The sequence below is a fragment of the Mustela nivalis genome (genome assembly GCF_964662115.1).
Source record: "Mustela nivalis genome assembly, chromosome: 13".
NCBI lineage: Eukaryota > Metazoa > Chordata > Mammalia > Carnivora > Mustelidae > Mustela > Mustela nivalis.
In genome coordinates this window covers 80,655,662-80,663,613 of record NC_139032.1, presented here as the reverse complement: position 1 = coordinate 80,663,613, position 7,952 = coordinate 80,655,662, and positions in this window count along the sequence as shown.

Sequence of the window (7,952 nt, the reverse complement as noted above, 5' to 3'; positions counted from 1 at the left end):
TGTGATGTAGGATTACAGTATAGACTGATGCAAAACTGATTGAGGTTGATGACTATCCCTCGATTACGCAACAGAGGATCTCCAATCTTACTGAATGCACACGGGGGGAACTTAGGGGTAAAGGACCATGACGTATGTCACTTATCTTCAAAGAGTTCAGAAAAAATTGTGGGGGGTGGGGTGGGGGAGGAGAGAGACCAAATGATAAGGCAAATGGGATAACAGCGTTACTAGGAGAATCTGGGTGTTCTTTGTATTATTGATTTCAGCAAATTCACTGTGAATGTGAATTCTATCCAAAATCGGAAGGTGGTTGTTTTTGTTGTTATTTTTTTAAAGATTTTATTTATTTATTTGACAGAGAGGGAAAGAGAGCACAAGCAGGGGGAGAAGGAGGCAGAGGGAGAGGGAGAAGCAGTTTCCACACTGAGCAGGAAGCCCGACGTGGGGCTCGATCCCAGGACCCTGAGGCCATGACCTGAGCCAAAGGCAGAGGCTTAACCCACTGAGCCACCCAGGCGCCCCTGGAAGGTTTTTGGTTTTTTTAATTTTTTGTTTGTTAGTTTTTTTAAACTTGTTTCCGGGGCTTGAAATTTTAGACTATGTGCAAGTATAATAATTAAAAAAACAGGAAGGAAGGAAGGAGAAAGAGAAGGAAGGAAGAAAAAAGAGAAGGCACGCAGGTGGGCAGACAAGGACAGCTTAGGAGAAGGATTGTATCTGTCATGAATTGTTCGGTGTCCATGATCTACTGCCAAGTGAAAAAAGCAAACTGTCCATTGGTGGGGAGTGTGATTGCATTTTTGTCTTAAAGATATTAGTTTTGGGGACCTGAGTGGCTCAGTGGGTCAAGCCACTGCCTTCGGCTCAGGTCATGATCTCGGGGTCCTGGGATCGAGTCCCGCATCGGGCTCTCTGCTCAGCAGGGAGTCTGCTTCCTCCTCTCTCTCTCTCTGCCTGCCTCTCTGCCTACTTGTGATCTCTCTCTGTCAAATAAATAAATAAAATCTTTTTTTAAAAAAAAGGATTTTAAGATATTAGTTTGTATGCTCAGGAGTAAAGTCTGTCAGAGATCTCAATCAACGGTTCACAAACGATTTCCATCAAGAAGGGGATTTGTGAAGGAGGAAATCCCTTTTAATTTTAGAGGTTTCTGTTTGTTGTGGTTGTTTTTCACAGGTGTCAGGAAAATTAGTGAAAGACTTCAAAATAGGAAACAAGGATTACCCAACTCCTGGACCCGGAAACTGCTTTTCAGTATCCTTGAGCTACTTTTCAGCACCTTCGATCACAAAAACCTGATTAAAAGGCATATGATTTGGGCAGGCAGGGGGAAGGGGCTCAGTCGGCTCAGACTGCCATCAGCTCAGGTCCTGATCCCAGGGTCCTGGGATCGAGCCCCACATCGGGCTCCCTGCTCAGTGGGGAGCCTGCTTCTCCCTCTGCTCCTGCCCCTCTCTCTCTCTCATGAATAAATAAACAAAATCTTAAAGAAAAAAAAAAAAAAGCAAGTGATTCTTATCCCTATTTGTAGGTAGAAACATAGATCGTTAAAAAAAAAAAAAAAAAAAAAAAAAGATAGATCGTGCCCAGTGGAATGCCCTTGATTATGGCCCCATGGACAGACTAGTTTCACATCTATTTGTAACATTTGTTCAGCATTTGTGATTTCCCATTATAAATGTGGCTCTTTAAATTCTCCTCCAAATGGGTTGTGACAACTGGCGGGTTTCCTCATTAATTAATGAATTTTAAAAATGCTAAACATATGTTCACTTTATTTGCGTGAGAGGCATGGTTTCATCATTTTAATAAAATGTATCTTTTAACACAAGCATTTGTTACTTTCATAAGGAAAGGTAAAATCTAGAAACATTTAAAAAAAAGGCAGTCCAGAGATTCTCCAGAGAGCCAAATCAGAATCCTGGGGAAGTGTGGGAGGGGGTGCTTCTTCTTCCTTTTTTTTTTTTTTTTTTAAAGATTTTATTTATTTATTTGTCAGAAAGAGAGAGAGCACCCAAGCAGGCAGAGGCAGAGAGAGAAGCAGGCTCCCTGCTGAGCAGGGAACCTGATGTGGGACTTGATCCCGGAACCCTAGGATCACGACCCAAACCAAAGGCAGTCGCTTAACCCACTGAGCCACCCAGGCACCCGGGAGGGGGTGCTTCTGATCTCAGTGCTGATTCCCCGATGGACCGGAAGCCCAACTTCATGCACCAGCATAATGTAAACACCAAGTGTGGGCACCCCCATCCCGGGACCCCACCCAGCCTTCCCCAGGGATCCTGTGCCCCCAGTGAGTGGGGCTTCTGGGCCCCTCATTGTCACTGACCCAGAGTCACTGGCTGGCGGGGGGAGGACGTGGCCAAAGTCAGACCACCGCCCTCTGGGTAAGGGATTCTTTCTGTTTCCGACGGACTCGGCGTCTCAGAGAGCAAGACATCCTCGGTTAATTTGTTTTCTGGGCATTTCAAGGATATATAAAAAACAAAGAAATGCCAAAAGAGAGTCACAAGAATAGCAGTAAATTTTAAACATTTATGTTGCATACATGAATGTTTTAATACGAATTCAATAAACAGTGCTGCGTAGTTGTCCTGCTCATCAGAAAATAAGACCAGGCTGGTGTGGGACGGGTGTGCTCTGGAGACGGCCTCTTCCCCTTGCCGGGGATCGAGGCACCACCCAGACCATGTGGACCACCTCTCCGGGGGATCCAGGTGTGACTGCCCATGGAGAAGCAGTTTCAATTTTGTATATTTATTGCATACGTAGACACTTTACTGAATTGTGACTGGTTGTTGGCTGATTCCCAGGGAAATCCCAAGACAACCCCGTCTTTTGTCCTCTCTTGCCCGGTGATTATAGTTGGCTGCTGAGGCACAGTCCTACAACCGAATCTTAACTTCTTACCGCCTCGGGTATGTTTCACTCTTAAGGGTGATCTTGGCTATTGGCTTGAGGTAGTCTTCCTTTTTTTTATAATGTGCTTTCATTAAAAAGCAAAAATACGTTCAGAAAATACTGATAAGCACGGGGTGGGGGGCAGAATACAAGTCCTCGCCCCCTCTCTGTCCGTGTTTTGCGACCAGCTCAGTGTACGTCCTTAATAGTAGTAATTATTATTTTAAGATCTTTTTTAAAAAGATTTTATTTATTTATTTGACAGAGAGAGATCACTAGTAGGCAGAGAGAGAGGAGGAAGCAGGCTCCCTGCTGAGCAGAGAGCCCGATATGGGGCTTGAGCCCAGGACCCTGGGATCATGACCCGAGCCGAAGGCAGAGGCTTTAACCCACTGAGCCACCCAGACGCCACTTATCTTAAGATCTTTATGAGAATGATTATTATTGCTCCCAGAGCAGGTAATGTTCATTTCCGCATCAGCGGACAGGGATGACAAACAGCATCTCTGTGGACAGTTGCAGAGATGGTCAGTCCCACCTAGAGTCGGGGCTGTTAAGACAAAGCAGACTTGCCCCAGTCCCCTAAGCTCACATATCAGCAGACATCAGACTGAAGCCCAGGGTCCCTTACGCCCAGGCTCAAGCTCTTACTTACCCTCCACTGCCTCTTAATCCAGATTTGCTTTTGCAAATAGATTTTAGAAACTAAATTCCAATCCTCCTGGACATACGGTCCTGTTACCAGCTTTTACACCCAATGTAGTGTTAACAGCTCTCACCGCCCCTTGTTATTCCATAGATTTAATGGCTGTCCAGCTTTTTATTACATGGATAGGTTTTACTTGTTCTTAAAGGGCTCTGTACCAAAACAAGCAATGAAGACTGGTTGGGAAATATGGACACAATAATAGTACGAAGCAGAAAGGGCCCGTTCTCCTGTCCCATCCTGCTGAGCCCCGCACGGTGGAGGAAGTCATCACTAGTTAGTAGCATGTTTATTTCCACGGCTCGGCTGTGTCACTCACTGTGTAATTTGTTTTCCTTTAAAGGCTTGGGGGCATGTGGATCTACTTCCTGCCGTTCACACCCACTAGATCGTGACCACCATTCCAGAACCATCTGTCCTTTCTCATGCACGAGAATCAAGAAGTCACCCCTGGCTCCTGGTAACAGCCACGGGGAGGGCCGGCAGTGCCGTTTTGGGGTCGGAAAAGTCCGGAGCTCGGTTTTGGGCACGTGGAGCCGGACGCCAACGGGCGATGATGCTACGTGGGCCCGTGGCCCTGGGAACGTGGAGCTCAGAGAGAGGTAGAACTGGGTATGGAAACGTGCGGGTGCGTCAGAAAAGCCACGGTATGGAAATCCGTGGCTGTGTGCCCTGCTGGGGGGAGCCACGCCTGCAGGAAGGGCAGGTGCTTGTCAGTTCACCCCCGGGCCCCACCTGCTGCTCCGGTGACAGTCTTTGCAGGTGGCCCTGCTTCCGTCACTCACACTGCCCGCCCGCGCTCACGGAAGCCTTGCGTTTCGCATTGTCAGAGAACGTTCAGAAAAATCATCCAACTTTGCAATTAAGGCAAAAGAGGGCAGCTCATCGTTCCAGTGTCCCCTGGAGTATTGGGGTTTGTTTGTTGTTTATCCTTTTTAAGTTTTATTCTTTTTTTTCCCTTTCTTTTTCTTTCTTTCTTTCTTTCTTTCTTTCTTTCTTTCTTTCTTTCTTTCTTTCTTTCTTTCTTTCTTTCTTTCTTTCTAGTGAGCCCACCTGCATGCGTGAGTGGGGTCGTGCAGACGGAGGGAAGAGAGACTTTTTAGAAAGCATTTTTATTTTATTTTTTTGCATGCATGATAGAGACAGCGAGAGTACGAGCATGGAAGGGGGGGGTGCCAGAGAGAGAAGCAGGGTTCCCACTGAGCAGGGAGCCCGATGCGGGACTCGATCTAGGACCCTGGGATCATGACCTGAGCCCAAGGCAGCCTCTTAACCAAGAGAACCACCCAGGCGCCTCTGGGGGAGGGAGAGACTTAAGGAGGCTCCACGCGCAAGCCCCGTCCCCCTGGGGCTCATCCCCAACCTGAGCAGAAGCGGGGTGGGACACCCAGGCAACAGGACACCCAGGTCTCCTTTTCCTCTTTTCTCTCCCTCAGGATTTCCCAGGAGTTGGATGTTGGCACGAGCTGGATTGAGCTTCTAGATTTTTTTTTCCCCTCCCTCTGTCCCATTCTCTGCTTGTGTATTTTGCTGTACTTTCTGGAAGCGCACCCCAACTTTGTATTCCATCACTTCTACTGGATATTCTGTTTTTGTAAAGAACCTAGTAGTCTTTTCTTGATCCTCGTTTCTTTTTCGTGGCACCTGTTCTTGTTTTAGCTCCATAACGATCTTAGAGTTTGGGTTTATTACTGTTTTTTTAATTTTTTTTAATGATCTTCTCTTTCCTGCATTGTCTCTCTTTCCTGTTTCCTCTCTTGGGCTGGTTGGTTTCATCTCTCTTTCAAGTTAGAAGATTTCTTTCTTTTCTTCTCCTTCCTCCCTCCTTGTTTCCCTTCATTCTTTCTTGAGCTGTTATATTTGCAAATAGAGGCTTTATTGCCATATTGAAGCAAAGGCCCAGAGAAATTCCTATCCAGTTCCTTTTACTTACTGGAAGCTTTTCTTAGTCTGGGGGGCGGGGGTGGGGCGTTCCTGGGATGTCGGCGCTCTTCCCACTCCCACGCACGCACACAGAACATGTCGATTGCTGGGTGACGCTATGGGATGCTGGGACAGAGATGCAGTCTTGGCATTGGGGCATCTGGGGGTCTTTTCTCCAAAGCCAGTTTTCCAAAGAATGTTCCAGTCGGGCTGCCTGGGGGGATGGGCTCCGGGCATTCTGGGAGCAGTGCAGGTGAGTGTGGGGCAAGCACTACTGGGGGCAGAAGCTCACTTTACCCCCTGCCACCAGCTCGCAGACCTATACCTCACAGAGCCCTCTGCTCTGCCTCGTGTCCCCAGGTCTGGAGCATGCCTGGTTTGATTCCTCCATAGAAGAAATGTCCAGTTTCTTCCAAGGAGATGAGACGACAAAGAGAAATTTCCTGGTTGTGCAGAGCAGGGGAGGAAGCTGGGGCCTGGTTCTCCTTTTTCCCACCTGGTGTCTTGGCTCTGTCCCATCACGCTGGGACCTCTCACTCCCCAGCCTGTCGGGCGGGGCTGCTCGGCGCACCCCAATTTGTCTGTCTCCCTCCTCAGCTTCCATCTGCCAAGGCTTTTCAAATTCTCCTGTCTACTGAGCCTCCTCCCACACTCACTGCTGACCATCTTTCCAGTGCTTTCCCCATCAGGGTGGCGTTTAGGGAGTTAGAGAGATAAATGTCTGTGGTCCTTACGCTTTAATGAGAAGACGTTTCTTTCAAAAATCTAATTCTATTGATTCAATATTTATTTTTTTAAACTTCCTGATGGTAGCTTTTTTTTTTTTTTTCTTGTTTAAACATTTATTATTGATTTTTAGTTTTATTGCTTCGAGGCACAGAATGTGGCCCCAGCTGTGTCTTTGGGCACTTTCTGAGGATTTCATGTCTCAGTATACAGTTGACTTTGGGTCATGTTCCAAGCATACTCAGAAAGAAGGTAAGCTCTCGGGGGCAAGAATAAGGTATCCCTGCTTATTAAACGTTATGAATTATTAAAAGCCTCGGGGTTCTTATTGTCTTCTTCATCTGTAATAAACCAATAGCAGTGGTGTGTTAGTCTCGAAGGTAATTGTGTTTCTGTTGATTTTTTTCCTTTGCATTTCCAGTTTTTGCTTTCTGTTTGATGCTACTTAATGCACACATAGAGGTTCATGGCTTCCGGACGTTAGTTAAGAGACGCCCTTTGTCAACATGATTTATCTCCTTTGCGGATACTTCTTGCATCCTGTGGTGTTTACGTGGTCCTGCCCAGCGGAGGAATGGCGGTCCTTGATCTTGAGGACCAAGGACAGCAGGATGGAAGCTCTAAGGGGGTTTGGCAAGGAGGCGGTAGAGGTTGTGGGAGGTGAAGCCTGGTGGAAATGGGCAGGGGGAGGAGCAGAGGTGACAAGGTGGAGACAGGGTCCCCGGGGCAGCACACCTTAAAGGTTGGCTGAAGGGGGTTGGGAAGAAAAGCCAGCCTGGAGCAGGTGAGCACTTCTGGTGCCGTGGGAAAGAGCAGTGGGTCTGGTTTTAGGAGCGATGCAGGCGGTGGAGGGTAGGGCCCTGGCCAGGGGCTGCCTCAGGAAGAGGGTCTCCTCCTTCCTTGTGGCTGCAGGCAGTGAGGGCTGGGAGGGAGGCTGAGCCCGGGAAGGGTCAGAGGGTCAGCGATGGAGCCTTCACCCTGCGGGCAGGATGGCCCTCTGAGCAGGCAGGGCGTCTGGCTGGGAGATGGGAAAAGAGGGGAGGGACACAGGAACCCACAGGGGCTTGGTGCGAACTGGGGTGGTTTTCGTCTGCTGTGCTCAGCCACCCAGAGAGCATAGGTCATGGGTAGACTCAGGGCTGACGTGATCAAAGGAGATTGCCAGAAAGGGGGCCCGGGAGAAGAGACGGCAAGGGCTAAGCTGGGTGGCGAAGGCAGCAAAGACACAGCAAAGACACCTGGGAGGGAAGGGGGTCTAAGGCCGGGGTACTAATGTAGACAATGGGGAGGGGTCTTCACGGGAGACCAGAGGGCTGTGGTGACCCAGGCTGATGGCCGGAGGCATGGTGGAGGGGCAGAGTCTGAGGGGCGCTGGGCAGGCAGGCAGTGGTGTGGGGCAGGGGCTGAGCCAGGAGCAGCACAGGTCTGGGAGGTGGGAGGCAGCCCCTCCCCCACACGAAGCCCCTGGGTTTAGAGGCACCCACGGCCGAGAGGAACACGGGCGGGCTGGTATAGGTGGGCAGTGACATGGGGTTCTGCTACACTGTGCCACGCTGTTCTCGAACCAGGCCTCCCACTGTTTTCAAAGACAAGCACAGGCCCTGGGGTTTCTCTCTGGGAATGCTGGACAGCCGGGGTCCAAGTCCCTGGCAGGAGCCAGACACCTGTGCAGGTGACAGACGGGAAGTCTCCA